The 13,101-nt window shown below is 38.0% G+C and overlaps 1 long non-coding RNA gene across 3 annotated transcripts in view; it reads right to left on the reverse strand.

The window, feature by feature from the left end:
• Positions 1–12,780, reverse strand: part of LOC102141067 (uncharacterized) — a 92,039-nt gene extending 79,259 nt beyond the window's left edge. For all 3 annotated transcript variants that reach the window (XR_010587700.1, XR_012414329.1, XR_001491725.3), the window contains exon 1: positions 12,700–12,780. This is a non-coding gene — a long non-coding RNA (uncharacterized lncRNA). The remainder of the gene's footprint in view (positions 1–12,699) is intronic.
• Positions 12,781–13,101: the final 321 nt, after the last annotated feature.

Genomic DNA, 13,101 nt, shown 5'->3' on the forward strand with positions numbered 1-13,101 from the left:
ATAGAAAAAAATAGGAAGATGATCAGAAAGATTCTATCTAGTTAATATGGAGATAAAAGAGGGCAATAATTTGAAAAAAAAGTTTCAGAGATAGAATCAAAAGTATTTAAGTCCTTTGGATAGTTAAGATAAAGGAATAGTAGGGTGTATTTGTCCATTTTCATGCTGCTGATAAAGACATAGCTGAGACTGGGTGATTTACAAAAAAAAAAAAAAAAAAAAAGAGGTTTAATTGGACTTATGGTTCCACATGGCTGAGGAGGCCTCACAATCATGGTGAAAGGCAAGGAGGAGCAAGTTCCACCTTACGTAGATGGCAGCAGGAAAAAAGAGCTTGTGCAGGAAAATCCTCCCTTGTAATAACCATCAGATGTCATGAGACTTACTCACTATTATGAGAACAACATGAGAAAGACTTGCCCATATGATTCAATTACCTCCCACCAGGTCTCTGTCACAAAATATGGGAATTCAAGATGAGATTAGAGTAGGGACACAGCCAAACTATGTCATTCTGCCCCAGCCCCTCTGAAATGTCATGGCCTCACATTTAAAAATCAGTCATGCCTTCCCAACAGTCCCCCAAAGTCTTGACTCATTTCAGCATTAACTCTAAAGTCCGCAAGTCCAAAGTCTCATCTGAGACAAGGCAAGTCGCTTCTGCCTATGAGCCTGTAAAATCAAAAGCAAGTTAGTTACTTCCTAGGTACAACGGAGGTATAGGCATTGGATAAATACAGCCATTCCAAACTGGAGACATTGGTGAAAACAAAGGGGCTACAGGCCCTGTGCAAGTCTGAAATCCAGTGTGACAGTCAAATCTTAAAGATCCAAAATGATCTCCTTTGACTCCACGTCTCATATCCACATCACAGTGATGCAAGAGGTGGGTTCCCATGGTCATGGGCAGCTCCCTGTGGCTTTGCAGGGTATGGCCCCCCTCCTGGCTGCTTTTATGGTTGGCATTGAGGTCTGTGGCTTTTCCAGGAGCAGAGTGCAAGGTGTCAGTGGATCTACCATTCTGGTGTCTAGAGGACTGTGGCCCTCTTCTCACAGCTGCACTAGGCAGTGCCCCGGTAGGGACTCTGTGTTGGGGCTCCCACCCCACATTTCCCTCCCACACTGTCCTCACAGAGGTTCTCCACAGGGCCCTGCCCCTGCAGCAAACTTCTACCTGGTCATCCATGCATTTCCATATTGCCCAGTCTCAGGTATGTCTTTATCACGTAAAATCTAGATGTAGGTTACCAAACCCCATTTCTTGACTTCTGTGCACTCACAGGCTCAACAAACACATGGAAGCTGCCGAAGTTTAGAGCTTCCACCCTCTGAAGCAACAGCCCAAGCTGTACCTTGGCCCCTTTTAGTCATGGCTGGAATGACTGGGATGCAGGACCCCAAGTCCTAGAATGCACACAGCATGGGGACCCTGGGCTGGGTTGGGAAACCATTTTCTCCTAGGCCTCCAGGCTTGTGATGGGAGGCCTGCTGTGAAGACCTCTGACATGCCCCGGGAACATTTTCCCCATTGTTTTGGAGACTAACATTCTGCTCCTCATTACTTATGCAAATTTCTGCAGTCAGCTTGACTTTCTCCTCAGAAAATGGAATTTTCTTTTCTATCACATTGTCAGGCTGCAAATTTTCTGAACGTTTCTGTTCTGATTCCCTTACAAAACTGAATGCCTTTAACAGCACCTAAGTCACCTCTTGAATGCTTTGCTGCTTAGAAAGTTCTTCCACTAGATATCCTAAATCATCTCACTCAAGTTCAAAGTTCCAGAAATCTCTAGGACAGGGGGAAAATGTCACCAGTCTCTGCTAAAATATTACAAGAGTCACCTTTGCTCCAGTTCCCAACAACGTCCTCATTTCCATCTGTGACCACCTCAGCCTGGACTTTATTTCCAAATCACTATCAGCATTTTGGGCAAAGCCATTCAGTAAGTATCTAGGAGGTTCCAAACTTTCCCATACCATCTTGTCTTTCTGAGTCCTCCAAACTGTTCCAACCCCTGCCTGTTACCCAGTTCCAAAGTCGCTTCCACATTTTTGAGTATCTTTTCAGCAGCACCCCACTCTACTGGTACCAATTTACTGTATTAGTCCATTTTCATGCTGCTGATAAAGACATACCCAGGTCTGGGCAATTTATAAAACAAAGAGGTTTAATTGGTCTTATGGTCCCACATAGCTGGGGAAGCCTCATAATCATGGTGGAAGGCAAGAAGGAGCAAGTCACAGTTTACGTGGATGGTGGCAGGCAAAGAGAGCTTGTGCAAGAAAACTCCTGCTTATAATAACCATCAGATTTGTGAGACTTACCCACTCTCATGAGGAGAGCATGGGAAAGATCTGCCCTAATGATTCAATTATCTCTTACTAGGTCCCTGTCACAACACAGGGAATTAAAAATGAGATTTGGGTAGGGACACAGCCAAACCATATCACAGGGATTTCTCTGATTTTTACTTCATAAAAATATTAAGGTTAGGAAGGCTTGTTCAAATCCCTGATTGATGATAGAGATGTACCTAAAACAACCCAGACATTGTTGTGATTTCCAGCTATCAGTTGTCTATCTCTTTCAAATCCCCAGAGATCCTCAGGTTCTCTCTCTTTCAGTCTCTCTCTCTCTCTCTCTCTCTGAATATGTGTGTGTGTGTGTATTACACAGGGAGGTGAGAAACTGATAGAGACATGCTGCTTATATTTGTGCTTGATCATATGAAAATATTAAAATGTGGAAAGAAAAATTGATGTTGAGCATAAAACATAAGTAAAACAAAAGCAAAAAGAATAGATATCACTCTTTCAGTAATAAAACTCATTGTTCTTCATAATATTCCCAAAGTACTTTAAGGAAAGATCTGAACGCCTGTCTATCAGTCTATCTTCCTATCTCTCTACATCCCTCCCTTTCTTTGATCACCTAAAAGACAAGAACATGCCTATAATATTTTCTCAAATAATTTATCTTTCATTTATTTCATTTGTGTAGGAAGGTTTTGTCTACCGCTTGGTTTCAATTTCCCTACATTTTCTCCCACACATCACTTTTGTCACAGTCATATTAGCCTTGCTCATTTTGGTCCTTGAACCTGTCAAATTATTTTTCACTTGCTCTTTTCACTGCCTGAAATGTTCTTTCCCCAAATTTTCACAGGCCTGACTATTTCTCCCTTTTCAGACACCAGCTCAACTGCCTATTACTATTCAATCTGAAGTAAGTCCAGTCAAAGATTCTGCCCCTAACATTATCTTAAAATAATCATCTTATAGATTTGTTTATTGCTTTTGTTGTTTGTTTCCTCCACAGATGGAAAGCTCTATTTGAAAAGCTATTATCTGTCAATGGCACCATAGCATCCCCAAATCTAGAAGAATGACTGACACATTGGTGATGCAAAGGTCTTGGAGGAGCCACATCTTTACATCTTCCTCATAAGTGTTTGAGAAACAAAGAGAGGGAAATAAAAGAGAAAAAAAGGAGTGGCAGATGAAGGTCAAATTATTATCTGCATTACTGGCTGTAGGATAGCATGAGAAACAAATAGGTCAAGTAACTAACACGAGAATTAGACTGACTCTCTCTCCCTGTCTTAGTCAATACCAGCTGGGTCAGGCTTGATGCAGAAAAATATGCTGCCAGAGGATAAAATGAGAATTCGTGACTTACAATGAAAAAAGAAGGAGCTACACTGAGACTGACCAGTGTATTCTTCTGGTATCAGATAAGATCACTCTGCTGTTCTGGAAGGTCAGTATGTCAAGAGGCAGAGAGAAGCCAATAGGTACATTACCTGACCTCCTTTCACCTGGAAAGAAGTGTCTCAAGAGAGAAAGCAGTGATAGCTCCTAAACATTAATAAATAAATATTATTTAAACAACTTTTTTGTTAACTCATTATAAATGACAAAGTGGAAATGCTGTGGCTTTAATAGCAATTTTCTCCCATATTTAAAGCAGGTGTCCTGTTTTCTAGTCCAGTATTTTCATACAACACTGCAATAAAGTATTTCTGAATTTGAAACATATGGGTGGTCAGCAAAGGCCACAGGAACTAATAATGAGGCATGAATGAAAGAAAAAAGATATGTCCTGAAATTGCAACAGAGGACATGAGACCAGTGTTTACATTCCAAGCACCCATCAGCTTAGGATCTAAGAGTCGGTTTCCTCTGCTCATTGGCTGCTCATTTTCAGTGAGTCTCCATTACTAAAAGAAGACAAATAAACCATCGGCGGAAACTAATCTATCCACATTCAATTAAACTGTGAAGCACTTACTTTTTTCCCCCAAGAGAGTGCAATTAGTCCCCTTTGAAAATTTATTCCTGCTCCAGGAGAATAGCAGAACCACTGAAAATGGATGTTGAAAGCAAAAATGTTTTGAAGAAAGTCTCCTCACCCTTTCTTATCCATCTGGTGTTTCAGTTTTTCCTTTTTAGGCCCAAGTTTCCCTTGTTTGGTCCCCGATGCCTCCCTAAGATAATTCCCTGTACATCACTGTTTTTCTAGTAGTAACGTTCTTCTTACTGTTCACAGAGGCACATAGGCTAAGATCTAAGAACGAATAGCGTCAGAAGGGTACACTAGAAGTCACCCTGGCTTTGGAGGACAAAGTTCTGATTTCTAGCTCTTCTTTTTGTAACTGGGAAACCTTGTTTCACTCTCTGGGCTTCAAGGTCCTTATTTTTAATCTGAAGTACTGGATTTCAGATAGCAATAGAACACTTGAAACTTTTTATTTCATCAAACTCTGAAATAAAAAGCAATAAACATTTGCAACTTCTCTGGTTAAAGTAGAAAGAGGTGGGCGGGGGGAAAGGGCAAACACCAAAGAAACTCCTTCTCAGGCCCTTAGATGTACAGGGAACAAGCCACTGAACTAAACAATCTCTGATATTCTTTGCATTTCTAGTAACTCTGATTCTTTTCAGTGAAGCATGTTCTATAGCCATCAGATAGATCTAAGTTTGAATTCAAGTATCTGTGTGACCCTTGGAAATTTATTTAACCTCTCTATCCAGATGTTTCCTATTTTGCAAACAGGAAAGTTAAAAATATAATACTCTGTTTTTCAAACAAATGTTGATACAAAACTTTTTCTGAGACTTTCTTATCTCAACAATATCTTAGCATTTTTTTCTGTATAAATCTTCCTCATCTTTGTAACTGCTCCAAATTATTCCAGAGCATTAATAAAACATAATTAACCTTTGCCTTTCCACTGAACTTTAGAATTTTATCATATTTTTTTCTATTGTAAATAATCTTGCAATGAATATCTATATGTATATCTTCTTCCAGATGTAAAAGATATCTGGGTTATGAAGCTAAAGAGGGATCAGATATTCAATGTTTTTCATTATAGTAGATAACACCTAATTACTGTCCAAAGTTAATTTGCCAATTTATAACCCAGAAATCTTAAATTAGAATACCCATTTTTGCTACAATGCCGCCAATATTTGAATTCAGCATACTTTTAAATTTGGGAAATCTTAGAAATTTGTGGAAATTTTGTCATATTACTATGTTTCTAAACTAGTGCAGAACCTAATATATCTACTAGGTGCTTAATAAATACTTATTAACTCTGCCATATATGTTAGTTTGCCAAAAAATAGACATGATAATAATAAAGTATTATATAATCACATTTATTGTTTTAGCTAAATTAGAGGTTAATCATAATAATAGGAAAGTTTAGATTCCAGGTTGACTATAAGTTTCATATTGCAATGAGTACTGACTTTGAATTTCTACAAATCTGAATTTGCATCTCAGTTTTCCCTTCCCCACCACCATTAACTATGTTAGTAATGGAATTTTACTTTGCCACACTAGGCATTAGTTTCTGATTTGTAGAGTGAAGGTTGCATAGTCTGTTTTTCAGGATGTTCTATGATTCACATATCGTGAGCATAAGATACCTAACTTGGCCCTTAATAGTTACTAGGAATTACTAGTTGACCCTATACACTATCTTAGTTTGGTGATCCAAGCTAGAAGTTTTATACATGTTTTTCTTTAATTCTTCCCAAAGCTCCATGTGTTAGACAGCAATATAATTTTCTATTTGAGAATTGGGACTCAAATTCAGTTTTTTCAGACTTCTATAATATACAACTTTAAAAGAGTTACATCTCTAATAGTGAAACAATCATACTTGATCCATTGACCCCTGTAGCATTGAAGAAGACCAGATCTATGGCAGCTGTTTAGTGACCTTTTGGAAAACTTTCAAATTCTGATTGCAGGATGAATTTGAGTTCTGGAGTTTTAACAAGAACAGGCAAAATGCCAGCATTTGTGGTTGGGCATGATGGCTTATGCCTGTAATCCCAACATTTTGGGAGACTGAGGCAGGCAGATCACCTGAGGTCAGGAGTTCAAGATTAACATGGGCAACATGGCGAAACCCAGTCTCTACTAAAAATACAAATATCAGCTGGGGGTGGTGGTACATGCCTGTAATCCCAGCTCGTGGGGTTGAGGCACGAGAATGGCTTGAACCCCAGAAGTGCAGGTCAAAGTGAGCCGAGATTGGGCCCCTGCACTCCAGCCTGGGCAACATGATGAGATTCTGTTTCAAGAAACAAAAACAAAATTTTAGCATTTGCTTATCCATTGTCGGCGGGGGGGGGGGGGGTGGACCACAACACCTAGAATGACTTCTGAGTTAAGAGATGGGTAAAACAATTTGAGTGTAATTTACTCCATTATTTTCAATTCCACATAAGACACTGATCATTTGGCATTTGGCAAGAGAAGGAAAATTTATTCACATAACTCTTGGGAAATGTTAGGAATCTGAAGAACATTACAAACAACGAAGCCAGTATTCTGCATAGATGAAACAATATACCTGCTAACTCAGTTTCTCACCCTGGATCCTACCAGTAACTGACACCAGTTGTCTTACTACCAACATTGCTGCAGTGATTTTCAAGTGGTCTTCATCATGGAACTAGTCCTTTCACAAACAAGTACTGAAGCAAGAACAAAGTTGAAGCTGAGAGCAAAAACAAAACCAAAAACAAAACCACCCAAGCAAACAAACATGTCTCCAGTGCATACCCATCCCTAGTGGGGATCCTGACTCTCATCTATATGAACCTCAAATCTCCTTAAATATTATGTATAGCTTATCTCTCTCCTCCCTACTTTACTACTTATCATTTGATTTTATTCATACCCTCAAATGAGGAAAACAAATCTTATAATCAATTATTTATTCAGCTTACCAGCTTACACACATCCCATCATTTCCAACTTTTGCAAAGTTACTTTGTTTCATCCTTTCCTTCCATTTCACTTTACCCACCATTCTCTAGGGTGTCATTATCTCATGACCGGATAGTCAACATTAGTGTATCATCAAACTTTATTTTAGTCTTCTCTTTTTGTAGAATATTCTAATCATCCAGATGAAATTCCCGGGACATATCATAATGTATATATTGTTACGAAGATCCTAAAACACCCTGCTGACTGCAATAAACAATCCTATTTACTTTCAAGTTCCTTTATTTTAGGACATAATTGGCCATCTTTGTCCTCATATAAATCCTCAAAATGAGTGTAGCTTTCCTGTCTTCACTCCACACCCTTTTTTATTTTATTCTCATTTTTTGTAAGTCCAGAGCATCCCCTCATATAAAATATAAAAAGAAACACCCTCAAGCTTTGTATTGAGGAGAGCGTGGGAAGAAAATACATAGGGAAGTTACAAAGTTCTTAACTTCAGATTAGTGCTGCAATAAACATGGGAGCGCAGATACCTCTTCAATATATTGATTGCCTTTTTTTGGGGGTGTATACGTAGCAGTGGGATTGCTGACTCATATGGTAGCTTTATTTATCATTTGTTGAGGAGCTTCTAAACTATTTTCCATAGTGGTTGTACTAATTTACATTCCCACTAATAGTAAATGAGGGTTCCCTTTTCTAAACATCCTTGCCAACATTTGCTATTGCTCATGTTTTGGACAAAAGTTGTTTTAACTGGAGTGAGATGATACCTTATTGTAGTTTTGATTTTCATTTATCTGATGATCAGTGATGTCGAGCACCTTTTCCTATACCTGTTTGCCATTTGTATGTTTTCTTTTGAGAAATGTCTATTCAGGTATTTTACCTGTCTTTAACTCATAAGCTAATTTTTTTCCTCTAGAGTTGTTTGAGCTCTTTATATATTCTGGCTATCAATCCCTTGTCAGACGGATAGTTTGCAGATATTTTCTCCCATTCTGTGGGTTGTCTCTTCACTTTGTTGATTGCTTCTTTTGCTGAGCAGAGCTTTTTAATTTGATGTGATTCTATCTGTCCATTTTTGCTTTGGTTGCCTGTGCTTGTGGGGTATTACTCAAGAAATCTTTTCCCAGAGCAATGTCCTGGGAAATTTTCCAAATGTTTCCTTTTTGTAGTTTCAGTCTGAGGCCTTAGATTTAAGTCTTTAATCCATTTCAAGTTTATTTTGTATATGGCAAGACATAGGCATCTAGTTTCATTCTTCTGCATGTGGATATCATTTTCTCAGCACCATTTATTGAAAAGACTGTCCTTTCTCCAATATCTGCATAGACATTTCTCAAAATAAGACATACAAATGGCAAAGAGGTATATGAGAAAGGGTTTAACTTCATCGATATAATAATTTGAGAAATGCAAATCGGAATTACAGTATGGTGTCATCTCACTACAGTTAAAATGGCTTTTATCCAAAAGACTGACAATAATACATGCTGGTGAGGATATGGAGAAAAGGGAACCCTTGTACACTGTTGATGGAAATGTAAGTTAGTAAAACTACTATGTAGAACAGTTTTGAGGTTCCTCGCAAAACTGAAAAGAGCTACCACACGATCCAGCAATCCCACTGCTGGGTATTACCCCAAAGAAAGGAAATCAGTTTATTGAAGAGATATCTGCACTCCCATATTCATTGCAGCTCTGTTCACAATAGCCAAGATTTGGAAGCAATCTCAGTGTCCATCAACAAATGAATGGATAAAGAAAATGTGACACATATACACAATGGTGCACTCTTCATCCATAAAATATATAAGATACTGTTATTTACAAAAACATGGATGGAACTTCTGACAATTATGTTAACTTAAGCCAGGCACAAAAAGACAAACTTCATGTGTTCTTACTGATTTGTGAGAACTAAAAATTAAAACAATTGAACTCATGGAGAGAGAGAGAAGCCGATGGTTACCAGAGGCAACAAAAGGTAGTTGGAGGTTTGGAGGGAAAGTGGGGATGGTTGATGGGTACAAAGAGTAGTTATATAGAATTAATACGATCTAGTATTTGCAAGCACAACAGTCAATAATAATAATTTAGTTCTGAATTTCAAAATAATGAAAAGAGTATAATTGGATGGTTTGTACCACAAAATATAAATGCTTGAGGTGATGAATGCCACATTTACCCTGATATGATTGTTACACATTGCATAACTGTATCAAAATATCTCATTTACTCCATAAATACGTACAACTCCTATGAACCCATAAAAACTGAAAATAGAAATTTTTACAAAAAGAAAGAAAAAAATGCTTATCTTGGGGAAAATGGGAGTATAGGTATCATTTTATCTCATTTTTCTACTTTACTGTTTACAGTTTTTAGTGGGAAAGCATTTCTTTTATAACACAGAAAAGCAAAGACAGCCATTTTCTTACTTTGCTATCTACTCTCTTCCATCTTAGTGTTAGAATCTTTAAAAATACTTGAACATGTTGCTGCACAGAATAAATAACCATGTTTTCCCATCTGCTTTACAGTTAGATATGGCCTTGTGACTTAGTTATGGCCAATAAGATGTAAAGGGAAACATTATATACAATTTTGAGAAAGTTGGCTCATTTGGAGCTAAAATTGACTGGAAAAAAACGGGACCTTTTTCTTCTATCTTCCATCTTTCCTTGTCATGCAATGATATTTTAGAATTCCCACAACCATCTTGGATCATGAAGTGAACTTGAAAATAGAAGCACTAAAGAGAGTGATGGAGCAGAACGATAGGAGCCTGGGGCCCTGAATCACAGCGTGGAGCCTTCTTACCTGCTTTGGCTTATCTACCTCCAGACTTCTCTCTTTTTCCAGAGATGGAAAAAAAGTTGACTTTGTTTAGGTGATCATTGCTGTAGTTATTACTTGTTGTGTACACAGAGAAACCTAAACCTAACTAATGCAGGGAGGTAAAAAATAAATAATCATAATGCTGTTACTAATTTAAAGTAATACAATTTATGAACACATAAAACAGCACACAAATGATTTACATAAGTTATTTGTAAGAATAAAGAGCTAATTATTCAGTCCTGGAATTCCTAGTTTCCAATAGCAATCCACCTTTCGCATCTGTATGAATTTACTGCATCTATTGAATCTCAGTATCTTATTCAATATAATAGGGTGTGCAGTTCCCACATTGATGTCTATCTCCTGGTCTTCATTCTCTGTGTATTCCTCCCCTTGAGAATAGATTGAAATTACTGTTTCTATTCTGTTCTAATTTATATCTACATTTGTATATGCAGAGAAGCCAAAACCTAAGAAATGAGCTTTAGCTTGGTTTAGGAATATACAACAAGCAACAACTACAGTAACAATCACCTAAACAAGCTCAACTTCTGATACTGGGTTACAAAAGACCATTGTTTCCATCTTGCACTTGCTTACTCTTTGTCTCTCGCTGTTTCTCTCTTTCCCTCCCTCCCTCATTCTCCTTCGCTCTGTTGCCATGAAGAAGCCAGCTGCTATATCCTGAGCAGCCCTGTGGAGAAGCCCGTACTTCATGGCTGAGATCCGAAGCTGTCAGTTCAGCAGCCAGTAAAAAAACTGAAGCCTAATAATCACGTGCGTGACCTTAGTGGATCCTTTGAACTCACTTAAGTCTTCATATGTCTGCAGCTCTCACTCACAGCTTATGTGAAACCTCATTAGAGACTCTGAGTCACAGAAATCCAGGCAAATCACTTCCAAATTTCTGACCACAGAAAGCGTGAGAAAATAAATCTTGGTTGTTTTCAGCCATTAAGCTTTGGAGTAATTTGTTATTCAGCAGAAATTGTATTACATAGAGGTGTATCTCCTCATAGGTATTTATTTTAATAAAACAGCTTGAACCCAGGTATTCAAAGCTGCAGTGAGCCAATATTGTATCATTGCACTCCAGGCTGGATGATAGAGTGAGATCCTCCCTCTTAAAAATACATATATAAAAAGAAAAGAAGCAAAAATGTTTTTATTAAAAATAATTTACAGAAAATTATTTCTGGGAATTTGATCTCCTATTTGCAGAGCATACTCCTCTTTCCACTTTAATTTCTAGATAAAGATGAAGAAAATGTCTTATTTATCTTTTTTATAAGCCTTATGTTAGTGTATCATGGTCTGAATATAGAGTAGGCATAACAAAAGTTGCTTCACTATGGGCCATGCTTTAGGTCAGAGTTTTTAACCTCAGCACTACTGACATTTTAGGCCAGAAAATTTGCTGATTATTTTGTTGTAGGAGAGTTGCATGGTGCATTGTAGGATATTTAGCAGCAATGCTGGCATCCACACACTAGATATCAACACCTTCCCCCCTCCAAGGTCTGACAATCAAAATTGTCTCCAGAAGTTGTCAAATGTTTCCAAGAGGAGCAGACAAAATTGTACCTGTTTAATGTTTTAATGTTCTGGACTATGGGCAAAAAGGGATTTTATTTGGAAGCAAAAATTTGAACAAGGTTGAGTGATGTTCTTGGCACATGGCACATCCTTTCTGCTGAACCTGTTAATGTCAGCCAGAGATGGACTATAACCTCCACATAGTTAGCACTCACTGATACGTCTGTGATTGTGCCATAGCTCCCACTCACTCTTTGAGGCAATCAATCATTGCTGATCATGGTCCTAGACAGTCCATATGTGTGTGTGTGTGAATGTGTGTGTGTGTGTGTGTTTTCCCAGGGTCTCACAAAACTTTCTAATCGTTTGGGACCTGTTTCTAGGTTATAGTAGCGGAGTCAGATGTATCCGTTTTTATTTTCTTTCACATGTATTCTTTCTAATATAAGCTTCTCCTTTTGGGGCTTAGCCATTTGAATTCTGAGTTAACAAGCTTGTAAAAGCCAAAACCGTATGCTTTCATGCTTAAATTCTCTCCAAAAAGTTTAAAGAAGTTTGTTTTTATTTCTACTTCTGTGCATATAATTGATCACTCTGATCTATTTTAATGTGAATAACAATGCAAAATAAGTGGTAGTAGTTGATAGGGAAATAAATGCCCTGTAGTTAGTATATCAAAATATTCCCTCACTGCAAATTTAAATAGATTAGTTCAAAAGTATTGGAAAAAATATATATTTCAGTGTTACATGTCTGTGAAACCTGGGTCGCATTATTATGAAGCCATGACTCATAAGATTTAGTCTCTAAGGATGGTTGCTATTTTGCAGCACGATTTACAACAGGAAATTAATGAAAAGGAGATTGTATTCTTTATATGTTACGGAGGCCACTACAGATGGTCCAAGTCATTAACTGCCTACCAAATTTTCTAATATATCCTTTTAATTTTCAAGCATGGAGAGAGATACCTATCCTGTCCTCAATTTAGTTTAATAACTTCTTGTCCTTTTCCCCTCATTCTTTCTTATAGAATTTTTAAGAACAAAAGGGCTTACCTCCAAAAAGGGGCAACATTTTCCTATATGTTGTGAAGAAAAAGAAACAGCTTCAGCGAGATTGCCATCCTCTTTCAGTCTAGGTTGAAGGGAAAGGCTCAGCACATAAAAGCACTAGCAATCTGTGCTGAGTGCTGAGAGAACACCAGAAAGGAAGTTCTCCATCTGTGTAAGGGGAGGAGGGAAATGGGTGGGCCAGGAAAGCATATATGGAGGACGTGGGGTCTTGAAAATGAAAAATGTGCCAGAAGGAGAAAAAGGAACTGCAAAAGTGTGATCTCGCACTTCTCTCTTCTCAATCTCTCTCTCTCTCCCTCACTCTCTCTCTCTCTCTCTCTGAGAGAGGATCTTACTCTGTCACCCAGGCTAGAGTGCCGTGGCATGATCGTAGTTCACTGCAGC

This window comes from Macaca fascicularis, chromosome 6 (assembly GCF_037993035.2).
Source record: "Macaca fascicularis isolate 582-1 chromosome 6, T2T-MFA8v1.1".
NCBI lineage: Eukaryota > Metazoa > Chordata > Mammalia > Primates > Cercopithecidae > Macaca > Macaca fascicularis.